Source organism: Colossoma macropomum, unplaced genomic scaffold, assembly GCF_904425465.1.
Source record: "Colossoma macropomum unplaced genomic scaffold, Colossoma_macropomum, whole genome shotgun sequence".
Lineage (NCBI taxonomy): Eukaryota > Metazoa > Chordata > Actinopteri > Characiformes > Serrasalmidae > Colossoma > Colossoma macropomum.
The window spans coordinates 37,797,126-37,821,583 of record NW_023494788.1 but is presented as its reverse complement, the minus strand read 5'-3'; positions in this window follow the sequence as shown (position 1 = coordinate 37,821,583).

The following is a 24,458-nucleotide window of genomic DNA, read 5'->3' as shown; positions in this document are numbered from 1 at the left end:
AAAGCTTGGCCCTGATTGGTCAGAAGCTTTGTCCTGATTGATCAAAAGCTTCATCCTGATTGGTCAGAAGCTTGGCCCTATTTTATCAAAAGCTTGGCCCTGATTGGTCAGAAGCTTGGCCCTAATTGATAAAAAGTTTGGTCCTGATTGGTCAGAAGTTCTGCCCTAATTTATCAAAAGCTTAGCCCTGATTGGTCAAAAGCTCTGCCTTGACTGATCAAAAGCTTAGCCTTGATTGGTCGAAAGCTTTGCCTTGACTGATCAAAAGCTTGAACCTGATTGGTCAGAAGCTTGGTCCTGATTGGTCAGAAGCTCAGCCCTGATTAGTCCAAGAGCTGTTTATGATCTGAAATCCTAAACTTAACATGCCCTGGTGTAAGTTGCCATGGTGATGTATCCTGCTAAAAAAGTGATCTACCCTCACAAGACAGAAAATCCAGGATTAGTTTAAACTAAGCTAAAGGAAATGCTGTTTTGAGAGACGGAGCCCTGTTCTCCCTCTCCTGCTGTTTGTTTCAAGGAGGGATAATGGAATACTGCAGCTGTGTGGAATAGCATGCCTCTAAAAGCAAAATGTGAAGTGGACCAGAGCAGCTTTGTTTTCACAATGCACAAATGAAACACACCACAAAACAAACAACAATCAGACCTGCACTGTTTTACGGTTCAATGTGAGACCACTTAAATGCTGAAACAGGCCAGGTGGGTGAACAGTCTCAGTCTTGAAGGGGTTTTTAGGCACTGCAGCCCATTCACGCAACCTCTGCAGCCTCTGCCCACCAGCACCCTGTCGGCCTGTATTAATGTTGCGATTGCAAAGCATTATTCGGGAAGGTTCTGCGTGGAGGCTGAGATGTGTAACAGCCCACCCCTCTCACTCTCTCACTCTCTCTCTCTGCTCTTATCTCATACACACCACTCGCTTTCAAACATCCCTCCATCTTTACACAGCAGAGGACAAACAGAGAAAACCTTCAGGACACCCATGTTCGTTTGACTTCCATACAAGTTTAACTGACAATTATAAGTATAACAATGACTATCATATTGACAATGATAATATTAGTAATAATAGCAAATTATTATTATTATTATTATTATTATTATTATGGAAAACAATAATGGATAATAATAATAATAATAATAATAATAACAATGCACCAGTGGGGATAATACTAAACAAGTCCAATACTCCAATCTACTATCTTATGCAAAAGTGATCACTTAATTTTTTTTTTTCCTGCAAATTTTAACCCATAATTTACTGTTTATTTTCAAAGGCCACATTTTATGCTTTATTTTTTTGCCATAATTTTTGCATGTATGTGAAAACACTGATACTGAGCTTCACTCACAAATATGTCATGATAAGGAAGGGGTTATGATGGAAATGTATGGAAAATGCAATATGATTTCTCATTCACGTAGACTTGAATGTTTTAGAATTAGGTCCCCCATCTGCTTAGGCACCCTCCTGGACCTTTTAAACATCTTAGAAATAAAAGATGAGAGAATATTTTTGTCCTCAAGATAATGTTTTGAATTATCAATAATAGGAACTTTTTTGATGCGTCCTATTTGTGTTTTAACTGCCTATTTGATTGAATACTGTCGTGGCATGTTTACATATTTTCAATTTGCTGAATTATTCTGCTTATAAGGACAAGTATTAATGTACTCTAAACATTTATACACATACATTTTTAAAATAGTCTTAAATCAATATTCATAAGTTACGAATCTGAACTTTGTTCACATAACATCAGCAAACCAGTTAGCTAACTGATGTACTGTTAAATTAGAGTCTACAATAATGACCTAAAATTTCTTAGGGGGCTCCCAGGCGCCTACAGGGCCCTAAGCAGCTGCTTGTGTTGCTTATTTGGTAGAGCCAGCTCTTGCTTGACATTTCTAATGTTGGCAAATATGCAGTAACACCAGTAACCAATGTACTGCCAATTAGTAAAAAGAACTGTCACAGTATTGACAGTAATAGGGTTAGAGTTCGGCTAACTTTGCTGAATAACTGGATAGCCAAATAGGAGCTAATGATCTGTAACAGGATGTCATTCATTTAGTTTGATTTTGATTGCTATTTTGTAGTAATTGCAGTTTTCACAAGTAAATATTTAAACGTTCAGCTGTCTCAGACTCTGTTAGCCAGCGGGGAAGCTAAACTGTAAATACAGCACATGGATGATTTTAAGCAGCAACCTAGTCAAGTACACTTACAGTTCCTGAACCACAGGTAGATAAACACCATATTTGGATCTTAAAGTCTACAAAGGTCATTTGAAATTCTACTTAGATGGTTTTAGCTGCAATTTTGGCTAACCATCAGCAGGCAATTAAGTCTGGTAGTGCTGCCAATTATGAGAAAATGTTAAAAGCAATATTTTGACACCTTCCTCTCAATTCCTGCTCTCAAAATACACTGTTGTTGTTTCTTCTTACTCTTCTTCTTCAGTGCTGTCATATTGTCATTGTCACTGAGACTATCCTGATTTTACTCAGACCAGTTTTGATGTTTCTTCTATAAGATTTAGGTTTGAATTCTGCATGAATTGAAGTCATGTCATTTGAGCTGAATGATGCTGTCACAAAAATCTGCTGAGGTTTGAGTGTATTTGACTAATGAGGAACTAACCTCGCCTGCTGGAGTGAGTTTCGTGCAGAAATTGGCTGATCGTGTGATCTAACAGTCAGTAAAATGTTTTCGTCTTGTAGACACAGATTCATGACTTCTGTAGGACTTCAGACAGTATGACTCTGTGTGTACAGTGTGTACAATAAGAATTTACTACAAACCCGTGTCCAAAGATCTGTAGACTCCAGCGTTTCTTCTGAAATGAAGGGCATTAATAGTGAATTTGTCCTCTTTTGCTGCAGTAACAGCATCTACCCTTCTGAGAAGGCTTTACTAGATGTTGGAACATTGCTGTGAGGATTTGATGGCAGCCACAAGAGCATAAGTGAGGTCATGGATGATCAGTTCTGGATCAACTCATCCCAAAGGTACTGAATGGAGCTCCATCGCTCCAGAGAACACAGTTTAACTGCTCCACAGCCCAATACTGGGGGGATTTATACCCCTCTAGCAAACGCTTAGCATTAGCCACGGTGACCTCAGGCTCATGGGCAGCTGCTCTAGAGCATCCCAGCTTATTGGTCAGTGCTTTTCTATTGAGATTACACAAGCTGTGTCAGCAGTGGGTGACTTTAAAGTAGCTAAATGCACTCATTAGAAGGAGTGTCCAAATACTTTTGGAACCATACTGTATATGTACACCTCCACAAATACACACAAATAGGCACAAATACACTGGAGATGTTTACAGAGATATTTACTGGGAAAAAGTTATTGTAAGATGATGACTTGCTCAAACAAAAAGATCTGACGTGAAACTGTAGATTTATTCCTCTCCCACTTTCTTAAAAAATCGTTTTCCTGTCATTATTTGTGTATTCATTTATTTTTCATCACTCTCTCCATGTTAGCGCTAAAGTAGCAGTTTGGTGGTTTGTGTTTGGAAGGCGCTGTGCAGGAAATGGTTTCTGTTATTGTATTTATTTGACTTCAGCTGCATGCACTGTATTGCATGTCAGTCAGAATGAGTTTGGCAGTTTTATTTGTTCTTTATTCTGTAGGTCAGAGGGGAAAAATACCTGTACGGTTACCTGAGAGATGTGGCTAAAATTTAGAAGAATAAATGCCTGCCTCTGGTGGGAGGATGACCGCATAATGACTGGACCACTTCATAGTCTTTTGACTAAGTGGAGCAAAAACTACTAGTGGTGGGTGTGCAGTGGTGGGTTTAACATTAGTAAGACATTTAGTGTGTTTTTTTACAGATAAAATACATTACAGTAATAAAAAAGTAAAAGAACAGATGAAAAACGCACGAGTGTGCAGCTGAAATGGCCATTAATGGCCATAATATGAGTCGTTTTGATTATCTTGTTTAAGTCAGAGGAGCAGAATAGGCGAACAAAGCCTGTCATTCATTTTAGTACGACTGACTTTTCAAACTGTTCATCAAATTTTGTGGCCAGCAGTTTTATCGTCCAGTTACTGTACCTGGAGGCGATGGTCTTGCCGTACTGTAGGAACATCGTGGAGGAGAAAAACCTCCTCTGACAGTACTCTGCACTAATTAAAACAACTATTGATTTCATTCTTGTACTCACCTTGAAAACAGAAAAGCAGAGGTGGGCATGCTAGCTAGCTTGCTAACATTTTAATTAAACCTGAAAGGTCAGACCAGCTGTCACTTGGCCAAGATCACCTGAAAAAACAGATCTTAACACTGCCCATCAGAGAGTTTGGTCATTGTTGTGCCAAAGACACTGTTTTAGTAGATGAGGTTAACCCTTAGAACCCTAAATTTTCCAAGTCAATTACAATTATAAAGTATTTAGATGAGACAGTCACACATACCATATGCTGTCAGGAGACCCTGGGCTGCTTAAATATGCCATTGTTTGACATGTAAATGCTAACAGAAATTTGATATCTTTATGGGTTTAGCTAATTTTTGATCAAAAATGTACCTAGTGCCTACAAAATTTTGTAATTTTTTGCTCATACAGATCTTGAAAACAAGTGGCTCCTCAGAAACCCTTTCAGACATTGTTAGTGTGGAGTGTCTGTGAGCTGAAAGTGCAAATATTTTGATGGTAAAAATAAACAATTAGCATTAATTTTCTGTTAAACTGTGATACATAGCAAGACAGGCTTTATTTTTAATTACAAATTGAGTTCCATATTTAATATCAGATATTTTTAATAATCAAAATCAATGTAAACTGAAAGGCAGAGCCAGATATTATTAATTTTTTAATGATATTTGTCATATTCATTGTTATTTATCTGTTAAATCATCCCCTTGGAATTATAAGGTTCTGTATGACATTTTTGTCAAAACTGATTCACATATTCCTATTCTGTGACAACTTCTTCACATTATGTAAGGTGTTTTTTAGGCTGTGTGCATTTTTGGACTCTATCTAGAAAACAATAAAGTTCTATCTCCAAAGTCAAACTCTAACTTAGTTTTATAAGGTTCTATCTGCTAATCAGCACTTTGAATACACACAAGAGGACAAATCAGGTTCTGTTCCTTTGTCATATTGCCACTCAGTGACTACAGGAAAGGTTTATAAAGCTTTAAAACATTAAAACATGTTGCTGAAACTCTGCCTGTCTTCCAGTAGTTATTTAAAAACTATTATTGTCTTAAATATTATAACTGTTAAGCCTCAAAGGTATTTAAATAGTAAATATTTGAATTGATGGGCTCTTCATACAGCATACACATTAATGTCCTTCATTCATTCATTTTTTCTTTTTCTTCTTTGTCCCAAAATATGACACTTTGGTGCATTAGAGTCACATTTCTGATATAAAACAGAACCTCATAGAGCCTTTAGACTGACCTGCCAAGCTGACTTGCTGTGACAGGTTATTACAGTAGCTGGTTGCTGTCTGAGCTAAAGGAAGCTTAAAGTAATGGTTTCTACCTAAACTGACCTCTGCTCTGGACAAAATTTTTAGCACTGACCTTTATACTTAAACAGCAATACCTTTTTGAATAAGAAAAAGATGATTCTGTCTTAAAACATGCAATGAATGTAATAAAAATAATAAAAATAAGTCTCAAAAAAACTTCATAGAAAGTATTAAATTTAGCTTTCTGATACATGTAGACTCTCTGTTACAACACTAATGTTATGTTTTAAAATTAATTGAGTAAACTGTTGGTGTTCCTTGAAAATCATTGCTTATTTTCATGTTCTGCCTGATAGAACCTTATAATTCCAAGCAGAAAGTGAGTTCTTAGGATTAGAAGGTTCTATCTGTATTTGACCTGTTCTAAAAAAAAGCGAATTTACAGATCTGATAGGATTTTGATATTGTGAATGAAATATTCATTTGATGCAGCAAAACTAAATTTATAACTGCCTGATGTAAAGTCAAATTGATTAATTGTGATTTGTCATTTCCAAAAAAATACACCTAACACAACATGCATACAGCCATAACACACACTCTTAAATATAAAGGTTCCTAAACATTTAGTTGGTATAGCACATGTTCTTCACCCTCAATATCTAATCTACAAAAGTGGTTCTTCACCACTGATCGCAAATTACCTATCCTCTCAACTGAAAGGTCCATAAGTGGTTCCTCTATGGAGAACCCGTTAAGATGACTTTCTTATTAAGAGTGTACATTTAACCATTGTTGAATATGAAAACTCAATAAAACTCAAACAGTGATTTGTCAGTCAAGTTGTCAATAATCAATATTTTTTATAATAATTGCGTCTCAAATTTGGACCAAACTTGGTTCTAATGATGTTAAACCATCAAGCGGCCATCCTATTACTGGAATATTCAAGTTAAAAACTGTAATGGTTATTTTTTCTCCCCCATCAAGACATTTTAGCTTATTAAGCCATTAAATCTTTGCTAATTAGGGAGATCTAAGCAGTCCCGATGCCTGAAATCTGTTATTTCAACATAAATACATGATAAGGGACATAAAACTGAAAGCAGGATGAAATTTCCCTCCAACATGAGCCATCTGTCCTGCTCTTATATGAGGAGCTAAAATCAGGAAAGTGTTTCACTAAATTACATCATATACTGTGTAGAAAAAATGGTTAACATCCAAAGGGATTTAACTTTGTTTCATTTGTTTTTATTTAGAATTTAATTATTTATTTGTGTTTTTTTAATGGTCAAACAGTAAATCGACACTAATTTGTATCTTCTAACATAATGGGTCCAAGAAGTCCCATAAGTGGGATCAAGCCCAAGCCGTTTGACATCAAATAGCACCAATTAGCCTGATGTAAGCTCACGACTTTACTCTACCTAGGCATGGTTGTAGATCACAGCCTGCATAGAAAAACTGTGCCACTAAGTACAAGTATATAGAGATGTTTATTTGAGGAGATTAGATATAATCTACTTGCATAAAGAAGGAGAAAGTCAAAGTGAAAAAAACTTTTTTACAAAACTTCAGAGAAAATGTGCCTCCTAACAACCACCTGGAAGACCTAGTAGACACCAAAACTGTCCCCATCAGAAAAACAGTACCTAAAGCTTTCATCTTTGAGAAAGGAAAAAATCAAGCTGCTTCAGATCTGAAAACATTCACAGGTGTTTCTGTTCATCCTTCCACTGTGAGAAGACAGCTCAGCACTATGGGTCTGAAAGGATGTGTAGCTGTCAAGAAAGTGCTCTCAGCAGATCTTTGAATACTGTGTTTAATCTAAAACCAATGCCAGATTTCTGGATAGCGTTACGCTCTGGCGTATATGCATTAGTGATGAGTGAGGGGGATATTGATAACATCCAGCACATGACAAACCTGTGCCCTAATTAGTATTTTGCTGTTATTTGTATAAAAGGCTGTATTAGAAAGTGTTTCACTCCAGTGGCCGTTTGCACCGGCTGTGCATAAGCTCAAACATAGGCGTAAGTGTTTACTAAGTTCAGGTTTGTGCATTACTAAATCAAAACAAGCTGTGCCACACAAACTAGATTTAACATTGAGCTTAGTTATTACTAACTATTTATACCTCCCACTAAGCAGGTGTTCGTTTTGGGTAAACTATCAGAAACTACTTAGAAAGTCCAAAAAAGACCACAAACATGACTTAACTAAGCTAAATATTCTGAACGCTATTTGCTGTGATTTTTACAATGGTGTTTTAGGGCCACTGTTAAAAATAAAATCATTTTTTTTAGAATAAAATTGTAATATTTCAAGAAAAAAGCTTTAATAATTTGAGACTTTTTAAAATATATTGTGCTAGTTTGAGGATAAAGTTGTAATATTTCGAGAATGGAGTCGTTAAATTATGACAAAGTGGCATTATTACCCGGAAAAGTTGCAATATTGTGGTTGAAGTGTTTATGATAAGGGACAAAGATAATGTGTGTATCAAGCATTATTTCTTACAACAAGCAACTTACTTGTCAATATAATGAGATAATTTCACTTAACAAAATTGCTTAAGTAAAAATTATCTAGAAAGAAGTGAAATAACTTAATACTAATCTCAATATGAGAATTACACTTAAAATGATTTCACTTGTCAAGATATTTTTTTGCAGTGTAGACTGGTGTGTCACTTGTTTAAAAATTCCCAATCCTGTGTTTTGCCTAGAGCCCTAGAATCACTAAATCTGCCCTGACTCTCTCACACATGCATAATATGACCTCATATAGAGCACTGTGCACTTGTAAATAACATTATTCAGTATATCTAGTGTGAAGTATCATCACCTCATCAGCATGTTTGATATTTTAAGGAGGACTGATTTTATGACATGATGCATCATGGCAATATGTGCGTGTGTACTGTATGTGTAAGGAGTGACTATAAAAATGTTTGGGAATAGCTGAAATAGACAAATCAAACAAAGAAGCTGCTGGTGTTCTCAGAACTATGGACTGACCACCCCACAGTCCAGACCTCAACATCATTGAATGGGTTTGGGATTAGTGTGATTGTAAGAAGCAGAAAATGGCAAACCAACTTCTAAGACTGAACTTTGTGGGCATGAAAAAAAAAAAAAACTAAAGGCAAGTCGTTTGTTGATGCTTCAGATGAATAACTTGTACTTAGGCCCAATCCCATTTCACCCCTTGAAGAATAACGGGTGGGTGATAATAAATATTTATTACATCCCCCATCTTTGAAAGCACATGATGCCCTAAATTAAACTAAAGCCCAGCAGCAAGGTTGCTGAACTTTACCCTCCTCTGCTATCATTGCAGACTGGCTGAGTCACCTACAGAGCAGTGCTAGTAGCCTGTTAATGAAGTAAAGCTAATGTTCTTCTTTATTTGAGGGTTCTCCCATTTTGTAGGGGAACATTTTAAACACTACCCATTGTAACTCTGATCAAGAGGCAAGGTGACACTCGAAAACAAGAGATGAGGTTAAAAATAAGAATTAGGATTGGGCCTTAATGGCTGTTTTGTCTGGAAATTAAATAAATGAAGCCTTTCTGACTTTTACAATGTACTGTATATTCCCAAAACACGTTTAAGGCGTTGCTCTGATGCTTCAGCCAAACTCTTTCTCTGAATGTTTTCTTTGGTGTGTGTGTGTGTGTGTGTGTGATTTTGACCTTTAAAAGAGTGTGAATAAAAACGACGAGGGGGATGTGAAACGTATGCTTGCTAAAATGAGGTTGAGATTGCTTGCCTACCATCCATTAAGTATTCATGTCTCTATTTTGGTGAAATAACACAGAATTACTCTCACTTAATTAAGAGTGTTTCCTCATTATGAGGCCATGCATTTTTAATACCTGAATATCTGTACAGCTGTAAGTGAAATCAGCGCCCCGCAGACGCTCATTACACCGCAGTCGGAGGACACACACTCTTCCTCGCCTTCATAACACACATCCGTCACATGCGCACATTCTCCCATAAGGCTTTTTCGTAGTTCTGTTAACAAGCTCTTTGTTATTATTCCTTTGATATCGGACTGTGCCTAATGTACAGCAACCGTGTACTTTACCTCTGATTAGCAAAGATCTAATTACTGTTATGGGACTGACCTAACACTGCAGAATGACTCAGCCACACTCTTTATCTTCCGTTTGGGTTTATACATAATTCCTTTTACCTGTTCTTCTCTATTGTTTGCTGAGTAACGCATTCAAAGATGTTGTTCTTGTCCCAGAGTAGTTTGCATGTTGGTCAGTAAAATGTAACAGCGTGTGGAACTGGAGCTTTCTGTGAGCTACCATTTTTCCTATCACTGCATACAAGAAGCTCCATGCTGCCTTTATTGTTGGATAGACCTTCAACTCTCTTCTCAACTCTCTTCTACCTGCTCTCTGTAACAACCTTAATGATACTTAAGCCGAGGTTACACTACATGACTTTCACCCCGATTATAGGCCTCATTCTCAGTCTGGCTGAGACCGTGCTGGTCAGCTCTAGTCTATGGATTTTTGGGGGCACATATTGCGTTTCAGACCAGTTGGGATTTATCAAACGTTTGATTTTTCAGACCCAATTCTGAGCGTAATCTAGTGTAAACTGATCAACAACTCAATCTGAATGGAGTACTGCAACAGCCAATGAAAACTGAGAGCACAAAGGAAGAAAACACAGCAAGTAAACAAAGAAAATGGTGAGAAGTTACTCAAATGTGGAGCGAATCTTTTTAATGCCCTAAGTTTAAGGCACAAGCACAATCAAGTTTATGTACATTTACAATTCTAAAAAATACCACACTGATCACATTTTTAAATCCATGAGCCTCACTTACACATGTTTACCTGCTGTTTCTTTACTGTGTCAGTGCAAACAGCAGAGAAAACAGCAGCAGCAGCTCCACGTTTGTTTATTTGCGACTTCTAGTGACGGGAGAATGTATACGTTCTCATGAGTTTGTGCGAGTTCAGCGAGTTCCATTCAGTTTAGCAACAGCTTAAAAGTTGAGTAGTCAAGTGAAGTCAAGTCAAGTCAAAGTTTATTTATATAGCGCTTTTTACAACAGGTGTTGTCACAAAGCAGCTTTACAGAAAAATCCGGGTCCAAGCCCCCGTGAGCAAGCCAATGGTGACAGTAGCAAGGAAAAACTCCCTAAGAGCAGAGCGTGTGATCGCTAATCATTTAGCCCCAATATTTTAGTCTCCCAAAATATAACGATGATGTGCAAAATCCAGATGGAGGGCAGGAAGTGAAAAGCAGGATGGACGAGAGACGGAGGTGAACCCGTACTGTGCTAGTTTAAACAATATCATGAGAGAAAGGTATGAGCAGAAAATCACAACATATGTTGGGCTTGATCTTTATGTTATGAAGAGGAAATGTTTTTCAGGTGAACTGAAAGACTTGCCTGCTATCGAGGCAGCAGATATAAGCAACTACCTTGTCCTCCACACGTCCTTCTGTTCAAGAACATAAATGAAAGCATACAAAAGTATTGAGATGTAAAACTTTACAAAGCTGAAATTGGCTTCCTATTTGGATTTTTCCATTCCAGCTTAAATGGTGCAGCAGTAATTATATACCAGACTGTAATGGCTGCCCTATTTAAGGTGGAACAGGAAAATTCGATCATGAAGCTGGTATGGTAGGGTGAGTTATTTACATTCGCCTGTCTTTTACGCAACTGTTAACACAACTGTTTAAATGTTAGTGGTACTGATTGTAGTTATTGATTTAAATCTATTACCAGTGCGCACTCACAGATAAACTGTGCAGAAAACAACAGAAACTGTAAATGATGAAAGTTTGTGACAACTTCCTCTGCAGATCATTTCCTGTCCTCCAACTGCAGTTCATGCCACAGCAACACAATGACGTGAAATCAGTTGCAAACAACCTATACATTCTTTCACAAAGACTCTAATTTTCAACTTTTATTGAATGCATTCACATCACTATGGATGAATGCAGTTCACATCACTATGGAAACGACTCTTATTGATCCGTCTAATCAGAGGTACAATAAAAGACTACTGAAGTGTGAAGATTCCTATGCATATTAAATGGTTATGGTATATGGTGGAGAATGACTGTGTTTGGAGGCAAATGTTGATGTTTGATAGGAATTGTTGATGTTTGCTGGGGACTGATGGGATTGATGGTGTTTTTTGGAAAAAGGTTGAGTTTAGTGGAGAATGCTGGTGTCTGTTGGAAATAATGGTGGAGAATGGTGGTGTTTGGTGGAAAATAACAGAGTATGGTAAAGAATGTTGTTATTTGATGGAGAAAGTTGTTGTTTCTTGGTGAGTAGTGGTATTTGGAGGTGTTTGGTGGAAAATGTTGATGTCTGTTGGGGAATAACTGTATTAGAAAATGGTTGTGTTTAGTATAGAATAGTGCTGTTAGATGGAGAATTCTAGTGTTTAGTGGAAAATGCTCATGTTTGGTGGAGAATGCTGGTATTTGTTGGGGAATATTGGTACTTGGTTGAAAATGATGGTGTTTGATGGAGAGAATAGTGTTGGAGAATATTGGTATTTGGTGGAAAATGGTGTTTGGTGGAGAATGATGGTGTTTGTTGGGGTAGAGAATGTTGATATGTTTTGGGAAATGACAGAACTTATTGAAAAAAGGTTGTGTTTTGTTTGGAACACTGGTGTTTTGTGGAGAATGCTGGTGTCTGGAGGCAAATGCTGGTGAAAAATGCTTTTTTGGTGAAGAATATGGTTTTTGCTAGGGAATTATGGTACACTGAAAATTATGATGTTTGATGGAGATAATAGTGTTGGAGAATTTTGGTGTTTGGTGGAGAATGATGGTGTTGGTTGTAAAGTATTTGGTGGAGAATGTTGATGTTTGTTGGGGAACAATGGTGCTTGGTGGAGAATTGTGGTATGGTGGAAAATAATAGTGTTTAGTGGAGAATGTTGGTATTTAATAGAGAATGGTGGTGTTTGTTGGAGAGTTGTGGTGTTGGTTGGAGGTGTTTTGTGGAGAATGTTGAACCCTGTTGGGAAATGGCATTTTTTTTTTATTTTTTTTATTTATTTATTTATTTTTTGGTGGAGAATGATGGTGTTGATCAGAGAACGTTGGTTTTAAAAATGACAGAGTTATAGCACACCAACCCTGTGTTTAGACTGGTTGGAAAACATTTGGTTGGACATTGTTCTTATGCAATTATTACCACCTGCTAAGTTCCACACATTAAGGCACTAGTCTGCACTTCCTATATGCTCTCTCTCTCTCTTTCCTATATGACCTTTACAGTTCCCTGTTGTTTCTCAGCAGGGTGGCAAGAGGCAGATTTAGCTACTCATGCTCAAATTCTCTTGTTTGCCCTCTGAAATGACAACAATGATAATTAAACAGAAAAGCAAGAAACTGTCAAAATATTCTTTCAAAAAGACTCCATTTTTCAGATTTAGTCTCAAAATGGATGAATTCAGAAGTGTAGGTTGGATGTGGTAGGGTACAAATGTTGTTTGAGATAAGTCTGTTTGACAATTTTTGAAAATCTAGTTTTTACTGTTGTTCTGCTTTACTATTTTTAATGTAATTACACACTTAATTACATAGTTACATCACAAATTCCATTTACAGTGTCCATTCTGTATGGACAGGTTTGAGTCTTTTTTTTGTATGTTTCAACCAAGCAGTGACACAAATGTGGCAAAAATGTCAAGGATTGTTTTTTCAAGATTGTAACTTTTCATCAATTTCCTCTTCTTGTGGAATAGTTTGAAAGTTTGGAATCTGGACCACACAATTCCTCCACCTGTTTCAGTGAACTATGAGTCAGAAATAGTTAATATAAAATGACATCATGCTTTTTACTATCTCTGGTAATGACAACAGCTTCCAAAGCATAAGAATGACATTTGGCATTGGGACAATAAACAGATTTTGTTTTCTCTTTCTGTTTGGCCTAATACCTGTGCATATTCAGTCTAAAGACGGCATTGTTTATCGCTCAATCTGGACAACTCACAAGGTCCATTAAACACATCTGACAGCAGAAACAAAACAGCTTTATATCTCTGCGTAGCTTTCTTTGTTCGTTGTTCTCTGTAATTGTACGCCAAATACAACCGTCATAAAGCAGGTAGCGCCGTGCTGGATTGAAATGTGAATGGCGTTTATTATTATTGTTGTTATTTAGCATATGCGGAAATAGGACTTTAACAGCCTCTCCCTCTCATTCGCTCTGTCTCTCTCCCTCTCTCTCGCTCTCTCTCTCTTGCTGAAATGAATTGCCCACTGCCCTTCGTGTAATCCTCACATGTGTTGAACAGACAGACTACCGTCTGCTGGTGCCACGGTGACAAATGACAGACATTAATAAGAGGGAATGGAAGGCTCATGTTCCAGATTGTGTTATTAAAACCTGGAGAGTGTCGCTGGGGGTGAAGATGTTTCAGTGCGAAATGAGAGCCGCTCAAATACAGGCTGGAGTGTTCACACTGCGTTCGCTATTCTAGCTCAAGGACGACTCGTGCACTGCGGGTTTAGAATGCTAGTCCTTGTAGATAGACAAAATAAACAGATACATAGATGTAGACACCTTCTCCTCCAGCGTTTCCATCTAAAATGAAGGGTATTAATACTGAGTTTGTTCTTCTTTGCTGCAGTAACAGCCTCTACTCTTCTGGGAAGGCTTCACACTAGATGTTGGAACATTGCTGTGAGGATTTTATGGCAGCCACAAGAGTGTTAGTGAGGTCAGGTACTGATATTGGATGGTCAGTTCTGGATCACCCAAAGGTATTAGATGGCGCTCTATCACACCAGAGAACACAGTTCAATGATGGACAACTACATAAACACTTAAAGCATCATCATATTAAACCTATATTTTCTAACTATATGTCTGGTGTAGTGTCGCAGATGATTCGGTCAATCCCAGATAAGGGCTGTGTATCATCCAGTGATTCTTTTAGGACTCAGGAGAAAGTGTTTGCGTTCTTTTAGAACTGAATTATGTTCTGCATTCCGATTCCACATTTTGAGTCTCAGCATGCATTTCAAATTTCACAACTGATATCAGAAGCAGCACAGCTCTGCCTGCAAAGTGAAATGTTTCTCTGAAGCAGTGTTTTTGTGTTTTGTGAAAGTATCTAGTTGTGTGATGCTCGGGGTTGGCAGAAAAAAATAAAGGTGTGAGTCAAAGTTGAAGCTCAAGTCTCTGAGGTGTGAGTCAGAGTCAAGTCTTAAAACTCTGACGTGTGAGTCCGAGTTTCAAGTTTCTGAGGTGGGAATCAGAGCTGTGTCTCTAGTCTCTGTGGTGAATCTGCGTCGAGTCTTGAGTCTCTGAGGTGCAAGTCTCAGTGGAGTCTCGAGTTTCTGAGCTGTGAGTCCAAGTCAAGTCTCTAAGGTGCAAGTCTTGAGTCTCTGAGGTGTGAGTCAGAGTCGAGTCTCAAGTCTCTGAGGTGTGAGTCTGAGTTTCAAGTCTTTGAGGTGTAATTCAGTGACGAGTCTTGAGACTCTGAGGTGTGAGTCAGAGCTGAGTCTCAAGTCTCTGTGGTGAGTCTGAGTTGAGTCTCGAGTCTCTGAGGTGCAAGTCTTAGTCAAGTCGATTCCATACTTCTGAGGTGTAAGTCTGAGTCGAGTCTCTGAGGTGCGAGTCTGAGTTAAGTCTCTGAGGCATGAATCTGAGTCGAGTCTAAGTTGAGTATCGAGTCTCTGAGGTGCAAGTCCGAGTCGAGTCTTGAATCTCTGGGGTGAGAGTGTGAGTTAAGTCTTAAGTCTCTGAATTGTAAGTCCAAGTCACGTCTCGTGTCTCTGAGGTGCGAGTCTGAGTTGAGTCTTAAGTCTCTGAGGTGCAAGTTTAAGTTGAGTATCGAGTCTCTGAGATGTAAGTCTGAGTTGAGTCCTAAGTCTGTGAGTCTAAGTCACGTCTTATTACGTGTTATTTGAGGCTGTATTGAACTTGATGCTGCTGCGAGCTGTGGGAGAACAGCATTGCAGTAATAACTGCATATGATCGCAGCAAAACTGACATGCAAATTCACACAGGTTTAAAAGTTGGAAATGAAAGGTTTCATTCATGCCACGAATCATGTCGAATCATGAGTCATCATTATGCAACTCAAGTACAAGTCGCTGACTCAGTTGGTCCTCTAAGGCTCATTACATAAATGATATGCTCTGATGTCTGTGGCTCTACGCATTCGCTGAATGGAACTGGGAGGTGGGGGGGTGGGGTGGTGTAGATGAGGGCGGACTGGTAGAATGTTTAAAACAGAGCAGTAGCCATGTTCCCTAAAAAAACGAGACACATCAACTTAGGTTTTTAATAGATTCCAGTGAGTAAACTCTAAAAATAAGTTAACAAACTCTAAAAAAAGAAAAATGAATAAAGGTACATAAGCAGCATTTACATGCGTTTACCCTCCACTACATCCCTGCACCTTTCAAAAATACTACATGTCTGCAGTCCGTGGAGAACCGAGTGAGCTGGATTTGAATAAAAGCTGAGCTGTGGTCTTCTGCTGTTCATCAGCGCTCAGCACTCAAGGACAGCAGGCCGTAATTGGCTGCGTGGAGGTTTCACCGTGCCTCGGCTTGCAGAAAGAGACGTGGGGGGCAAGCGGTAGAGAGAGCGAGAGAAAGAGAGAGAGTGGTAGAGGGCTGAGAAAGGTAGAGGGAGAGAAAATGAAGAGAGCTGCACTGAAGAAAAGATGACAAACAGCCCTCAGCTGGAATGTAAAACAGCTTCCCAGATGCAAAGATGCTGCTTTTTGTGTTCAGTGCTGCAGTGCTGGAGTGGGTAATCGGGGGCGTTGGGAGAACTCCTGTTGGGCAGTTAACGTTTTGGGGAAGTTACAGTGAGCTAACACTATATTTAAACCTAAACCAGCACAGATGTCTACAAGAACTCACAGAGAAACTGTACACATCACAACCAAGTCTATATTTACACAAATTAATTGAGGGGGTAAATCTTCAAGTGGTGTGCTGATTGTAATTGGTCAGTTAATGAGTGTTGTTGAGATTAGCCTGTTCACATTTGCCCTGGTGATATGAATCCAGGGCTGGTTGACACAGTAGGCAGTGTTAGGATTACATTACTTTTTGTGTTGCTGAATGATGTAGCCATTCATGACTCATATAGCGATGGGAAAAAGCAGAAAGAAATGCAAAAGTGTTGGTGCACGAATGAGAAAAAAGCACACAATGCTTCTGACTATGATATATCCAAGCAGGTGGGCCGAGAAATGCTGAGAAACATTTTAAAAGTATCCCTTTAACATAGCATTAATTAAAACTCTACGTCTTTTGGTATTCATTTTTAATTGGATTTGTCATTTCCTTATATGACTTTAAATGAATGCTCATAATTTCTTCTGTTACTGTTAAGCTTTGCCACCTGCCTGCAAAGCACTTTCAGCTACCACTGGCATAAAAAGTGCTAGAAATAAGGATTATTATTATGTTAGCATGGGTTTGTAGCATCTTATCTGCCATGTAAAACAGAAAAGCCTAGCTAGCTCTCACTACAGCAAGAGTGGGCAATTAAAAAGACCAAAATAATCCACTTTTGGAAAACAGTGGTTACCAAGCCTTTCAATCCTGTTCAAACGCTTGGAATCAGTGTTTCCAATAATACAAAAACCAATCTAGTTTCAGATAAACGTATAAAATGATTCTAATATGTTCATCCTGAACAACTTCACAGGTTTGAGATAATAAGTAGGACACTAGAAAGCTGAAGGAATGGTAGATAAACAGAGCTATAGATGGTTCTAAAATGACAAAGAAAGCTGTAGAACATCTAGAATGAAGTTATAAGAAATTGCATATCCAGAATTCACCATTCACCAAGGTGGAGATCAAATCCCAAAGCAAAAAATGAATGCAAATAGATGAATATAGTATATTATGTATAATTTTGTTCACTTCTAATTCCCCCTTCACAACATCCAAACATCCAAAAAGACATTACTGGTTAAAAGTTTGGGGATGACTGCTTGGTCAGATAAATATTGTAACATTTTGCTGGTAGTCCAAAGACACACATATCCTCGGGGCTGAGCCATGGCATGTCATTTCCTGTTATATCCACCCTTTCCCCTGGATAAAGTAAATTATTGATACCCCCACCTCTTTCTGTTGTCACTCAAAACACAATACCATGATACACAGGCTTTTCAACTGTATGTAAGAGTGAAGGGGTTATTTGGTAAAAGTACTTGGTAAAAACATAGGAAATATGAAAAAGGAGCCTAAAATGAGGTTTGCTTCTTTAGTTTTAGCACTGGAGCTATGAGGCTAATGCAGCTAACAAGTAATGAAAACGCATTTCTCACCAGTTAGCATGGTGCTAACAGGATGCCAAAATCATCACTCATTACTTCGACTTGAGTGATGTTTAATAGTCTTGTTTATGTGGTTTCTTCACACTACTGTCTGTATAATCATGGACTAAATTCAGGCTTCAAGTTGGCTACTATTAATTTTAGCTATGCTAATATGTGTTTGCTTATGAGTACAGATAACAGGGTGACATACGGTGTCAGAAACTACATAAGCAAGTCTATTAAGAGATTTAAGGCAAGTAGTCATGAAGGTTAGCATCACGCTAATTGATTCTAAGCTTTTGTTACTTGCTTGTCAGCCTTGTAGCCCCAGTGCTAAAACTAAAGAAGCAAATTTCGGAAACATGCTTATATTCATGTAAATATGATTTTGTCTCGGAATTGTTATTTTCAAGGACATTTTAGGTCAGATTGTAAGCATATTGCAGTGAGCATTAGCCAAAACAATGGAATGGGTTTTTGTACGTAAGATGTGTTGTGTTATGTTTGCGCTAATAAAAAAACAAAGAGTCTTGATTCAATGCATAAAGCCTTTATCTTGCACTCCTTTGCTAGTTTGGTTGATTTGGTTGCACTGCATTGTATGCTAGTGTCCCTGCCTGCTGTAGCATTAGCATAAACAGAATGTGACATGTTATTTTTAGCTTTGATGGAGCTATACTTCACTCTGTCTAACCTTGTTACACCGTAGGGTTTTTGAAGGCTTACGGGCTAATCTACAGGCCAAGCAGCACAGTGAGGAGCTGTTGTTATGGATATTGCCTCAGCTGCTGTGGGTATTGCCTTAGCTATTGCCTTAACTGCGGTTTAGTTAGCATCTCGTTGTTTGACACCCTCGTTGTTATGCTGCTCATACCTGCAATGCTAGTCACCGCTGCGTGGTCCAAATAGCAAGCCGGCAGTTTCCTGAGCATTGAAGGTTTCAGTGTTCTCTTAAGCAGGCAAAGATCTCTAAATCACACTAGACATTTGCATTTTGCACCCTGCAAAATGAGCATGACCAAGCAGGCACATGCACAGACCAAGGGGGTAGAGGTGGGGTTGTGGGGGCTTTGAGTCCCTGCCCCTTTGCCCTCAGCCTGTACAAGTGCCCTCTTGTTTAGCGTGTATAATAGCTTTATTTTATCACCTCCACCATTATTTATGATATGCTTCAGTAAGATGAGGCTTAGTGTTGCCCTGGGAATAGAACGTGTGGTTCTCTTGGGTTCTACCCCAGACAGCAAGCAGATATTGGGCCACTGTTGGCCCACTCATGGTGAATCTGGTGGACCACTGTCCACTGGCACCAGCAGTGCAATCGCTTTTTCTTCACTGTTTTTTCAGACGGTCCACTACTGGTTAAGAAGAATTTTAGACAAAATACCGCTTTTCATATAGTAAAGTTACAATTTGTAAATAGGTTTAAGTAAATTATTTAAATAATTTTTTCTCATAAATAAAGTTTTCACATTCCTGCTATCTGTGACGAGCTTCACTGCTCTTGGGTGCCCCCTCTAGTGCACTACCCCACTCACTGCGGTACTCCTTAGTAACTGACCTGTCACTCATCACCACAGCGCTCGAAATCTGCTGGTAATCTCTTTGAAATTATAGCTTTTTAAGAGTTCTTTAGTAAAGAAAATGGTTCTGTATAGAACCATGAACATTCAAGGAACCCCTGGCATGATCAAAGGGTTCTTTGCATCATGAAAGGGTTCTTCAGATTAATGAAGAATGTGCTGTAGATGGTCTTATATGGATCCTTTTTGAACCAAAAAGGGTTCTTCTATTGTTACGATGCCAGGCGTGTTGTAAACAATAGAAGAACCCTTTTTGGCGCTATATAGAACAATTTTCAAACAGGTTCTATATAGAACCCTACTAAAGGGTTCTTTGAATGTACATGGATCCATTTAGAACCATTTTTATTTACTAAAGCAGGGGTCTTTAATTAAAATTCAATAAGGTCCAGTTAGAGAAAAGTTCCTCAAGCAAAGGTCCAGAACATCACAATGTCTAACTTGAGTTATAACTCAGTGCCATATACCGTTTACTGAATGTCAAATCAAATACAATTCAGTACTATTTCAATAACATTTATTGTCAGTTCTCTCTTTTTAGAGCACACCATGTGAAATAACTTCCCTCAGACTCACTTTCTTCTCTGACTGCTGTTTCTTGCCGGGTCCCTCCCCTGTGTGTGTCTCACTCACTCGAGTCTCAGTGCTCAACGTAATGCACAGATCTGCTTGGCTGAGTAGCGTCACGTGTGATATTTACAACGCATGCGATTGGTCTATGAGTTTTCCGGGCTGCTAAGGTACCGTAAAGGCTAGAAAAGTTACGCTGATTAAAATAGGACCACCCCACCAAAATTAAATAATTCTCCATAGTTTATCGGTTATAGGTCCAGGTCAGCATAGGACAGCGTCTGGGCCCAGACGCGGACCGCGGTCCACCTATTAGTGTCCTCTGTACTAAAGAATGTGTGTAGCTCTTTTTCTGACAGTGTGGAACAGACGGTTTTGTAATTGTTTAGCTTAATATGAACAGTACTTAATAAATAGACAATTTTAGGGATGCTTCTATATTACTATGTTGTAGGTGTGGGTCAGTCTGGAGTTCAGAGCTCAGGCAGGAAGAGCACTAAACTTTTGTTGATTTGTAATCATAAATGCTGCAGCATCAATATGGGTGCACACGTGTGTGAAAGAGTCTGTGGCTGTAAAATGAACAGTGAGTAACTAACAGATCACGTATATCACAGTAACATCATCCACTCAGTGTTTAACAGCACTAAACAAAATGCTAATGACTTAGCACCGCTGACACCAGCTACAAACAAATAACTCACTATAACTGCGATCTAAACTGCATCTGTGAAAGTGAAACTAACTCGATTACACGACTAACAGTGATCATACAGGCCTTAACCGCTGTTAGTAAAGGATACTTTATTTACACACAGAGCAGTGCACCATAAACTGAATTACCTCTACTGTTTCTCCTGAATGTGTGGTGCTCAGAAGGAGCTGGACTAAAACACTTTCTTCTCTAATACAACCTTACAGCACCCTTGATAATTATATCCTCACTAGAGCAGTGCTGAACACAGAGTCATGGCAAAATAAGTGTCGATAAATAGCATGATTGGTGACTTGTAAGTGCAGCTGTGCTTAGCTAAGGAGCTAAAAGAGCAGTTAGCAGGCTGCCATGAGCCTGCCAGGCCTACCATAAACAGTAAAATTACAGAAGTAAAGATACTAATATAGCCTCCTGCCTGACTGCATATCATACAGTCTCTCGTTTATGAGTTTATTTATAGCCAGCGTGGAAGAAATGTTTAAAAGGTTGTGCATAGACACTGCTAAAATTAGCATTTCTTCAATTGTAGATTACAGTAGGGTGGAGCCAGCAGGGAGGTGGGGTTGTCCCAGGCCCCTGGGGGCCGACAGACATGACCAAAAGTAAATAAATAATACAGATAATACACCGATCAGGCATAACATTATGACCAACTTCTTGTTTTCTACACTCATTGTCCATTTTATCAGCTCCACTTGCTGTATAGGTGCACTTTGTAGTTCTACAATTACAGACTGTAGTTCATCTGTTTCTCTGCATGCTTTGTTAGCCCCCTTTTAACCTGTTCTCCAGTGGTCAGGACCCCCATGAACCCTCACAGAGCAGGTACTATTTGGGTGGTGGATCATTCTCAGCAGTGCAGTAACACTGACGTAGTGGTGGTGTGTTAGTGTGTGTTGTGCTGGTACGAGTGGATCAGACACAGCAGTGCTGTGCAGAGTTTTTAAACACTGTGTCCACTCACTGTCCACTCTATTAGGCACTGCTACCTTGTCAATCCACCTTGTGGATGTAAAGTCAGAGATGATAGCTCATCTGCTGCTGCACAGTTAGTGTTGGTCATCCTCTAGTCCTTCATCCACAGGACGCTGTTGACTGGATATTTTTGGTTTAGTGGACTATTCTCAGTCCAGCAGTGACACTGAGGTGTTTAAAGGTCTTCATGGTGCACTGTTGCCATCAGGTTCTAAATGAGTTAATGTTTTTCATGAAATGGTAAAATGTCTCACTTTCAACATCTGATATGTGTTCTATGTTCTATTGTGAATAAAATATGGGTCTCTGAGATTTGCAAATCATTGCATTGTTTTTATTTATATTTATTTACATTTTACACAGCATCCCAACTTATCTATCTAAGGGCCTCAGAAAATGCTCACTTTTGAGTTGGCTGGCCATCTCTGGCTATATAATTACAAAGTGAAATGCACTTCTTCTTACTGAGGTTGGCATCTACTGATGTAAGACTATAACCCCGCCTCTGATCTTCAGAAGTCCTGTCCCCTCAGAGTAGTGATGGGCTCTTTTCAGAGAGATCATTTGGCGCACAAATATTTTATGTTTTTTGTGCATTCTGTTTGGTGTTCAAAAACTGGACTGAATCAAATGTTGATAACTATTGATTTGCTATCTGCAGACAACAGAAATGATCAGACTCATTCCTGTGGCTGGATCACAGGTGCAGATTATTTATTCATTTAATATATATATATATATATATATATATATATATATATATATATATATATTTATATATATATTATTTTCTTTATTAATTAAATTCCATTTTTACTTTTCATTCCCTGTTCTTTTCACTATATTTCTATGTGCATGTTCGCTACCCTGTAAATGAGGGTCACCCTCTGTGTATTTAGGAGTTAAAGGTGATTAATTGGCTTTTGCTTAACGCTTGTGTGTTGTTCAGGTCTGTGGGACCCATTTTCAGTATTTACCAAAAAAAAAAAAAGATGCAATTTATCATTATTTCAATGATGGCCTTTACTCATTTTCTGTGAAAAATAGTAGGAAAGGATAAAATATCACATTTTCCATAACCTTCTACATGGCCTGCTGTTAGTGTGTGCGTGTCTGTGTGTGTATGTGTTTGCATATGTGTGTGTGTGAGGGTGGACAACTGCTGACTGGCTACAGCTGCTAAAGGAGAACCCTACGCTGGCCACTTGTGATATTTTAAACATCTGGTATTTTACGCAAATTGTTATGGCTGTATTGATTTAAAAAAAAACAATAATGCGGTGGGTCCCCCAGACCACTGAGTAACAAAAACATCAACACCACACAAGGGTTACACCAGCCTGACTGACGAGTAATGTCATATTCTTAGCGTTAAATCACTGACACACACTGAGCTACAGGGTCTGTCATTTCATCCACTCATAACATCATAATGTCAGAAAAAATCAGGTCACCTGATATAGATGTTGTTGTCAGTTTGACATCAAAATTGGCAAATGCAGCATTTATGGCAAATGACACTTATTGGAATAAGCCCTTATAAAAGTATTAGAAAATGGGCCAGAATAGTCAAACATTAAGCTTTTAATAGTCTTAACAACAAATCATTAAACTAATAGATGCAGTAAGTTAATATGGGAGAGTTTTTCCCTTTGATTTCTTTAAATTTTGAAGTTTTGTGTGTAAATTTGCAGACAGTTTTTTACACAAAGAAGAGTCAGTATTTTTCTACTCAGCATTGACGGCTTCAAACAACTAAAAACATTTCGGAGCTAGTTTTTGTTTAATGTGAAACCAAACATTCTCTACAGGGTTTAAATCTGGACTCTGACCAGCCAAAACTATCAGTATAAACCATTATATTTCGAGTTTGGCCCATTTTTTTGCCCAGGATTGTAGATTTAAGTCAGTTATGAAGGGTTTATGTTGGTGTTATGTAGCCTTATGAATACTGAGCTACAGTAAAGTATCGTTCTTACCAGATTTCTGGTAGGTGGCAGTACAACAACAGTGATTAAATGTTAGAATAAGAGTGAGAAGTATATGCTACGCAGATGTGAGAACACGTGGCTGTGGTTGTCACACAACGCAGCGAGAAACAGTTGAATACATATCAGCGCTGAAGAGAAAACCACAAAAGAGCTCATTTTAACGCAACCTTGGATTCACTCACTCGCTTTCTCTTCTTTTTTCTAATCGACCAGTAACTTCAGCTTCAAACTGAAATGACTGAAAGGAAAAATAGGAACACAGAGAGCTGGACAGATGAGAAAATGACTGAGAATAAAGTGAAAAATGTGAGGGCGAGGGCCACTCTGCGGAAACAGAAAACAAAATGAGTGGCAGCAGGATGGTCAGCAGTAATGAGGGAGATGATAATTATGGTTAAATATCTGTTAAAATGAATGAAATCCATCCTGCAGAAATGTGTTAAGATTTGTTTGCAATGAGAGTTTTGTTCACCCATGGCGTCTTACGCTTACAGCACTTTATTAGCCTCAGTGTGATAAAATGATATACATGTATCTATTACCAATGCACTCTTAATAAAAAGGCTTTTTCATGGGTTCTTTAGTAAAGACAATGGTTCTATATAGAAACACAAACACTCAAAGAAAAAATTGCATGCTTAAAGCGTTTGTGGCACCAAAGAGGTTCGTCTATTGCTATGATGTCAAGCTGGTAACAATAGCAGAACCCTTTTTAGTGCTATATAAAACCATATATAACATATTCTCTATCAATCTGAAGAGCTATTAACCATGCAAATCGTTCTTTGAGTGTTCATGATTCTATATAGGACCACTGTCTTTACTTGAAGAACCATCTTGAAGAAGAACCATCTT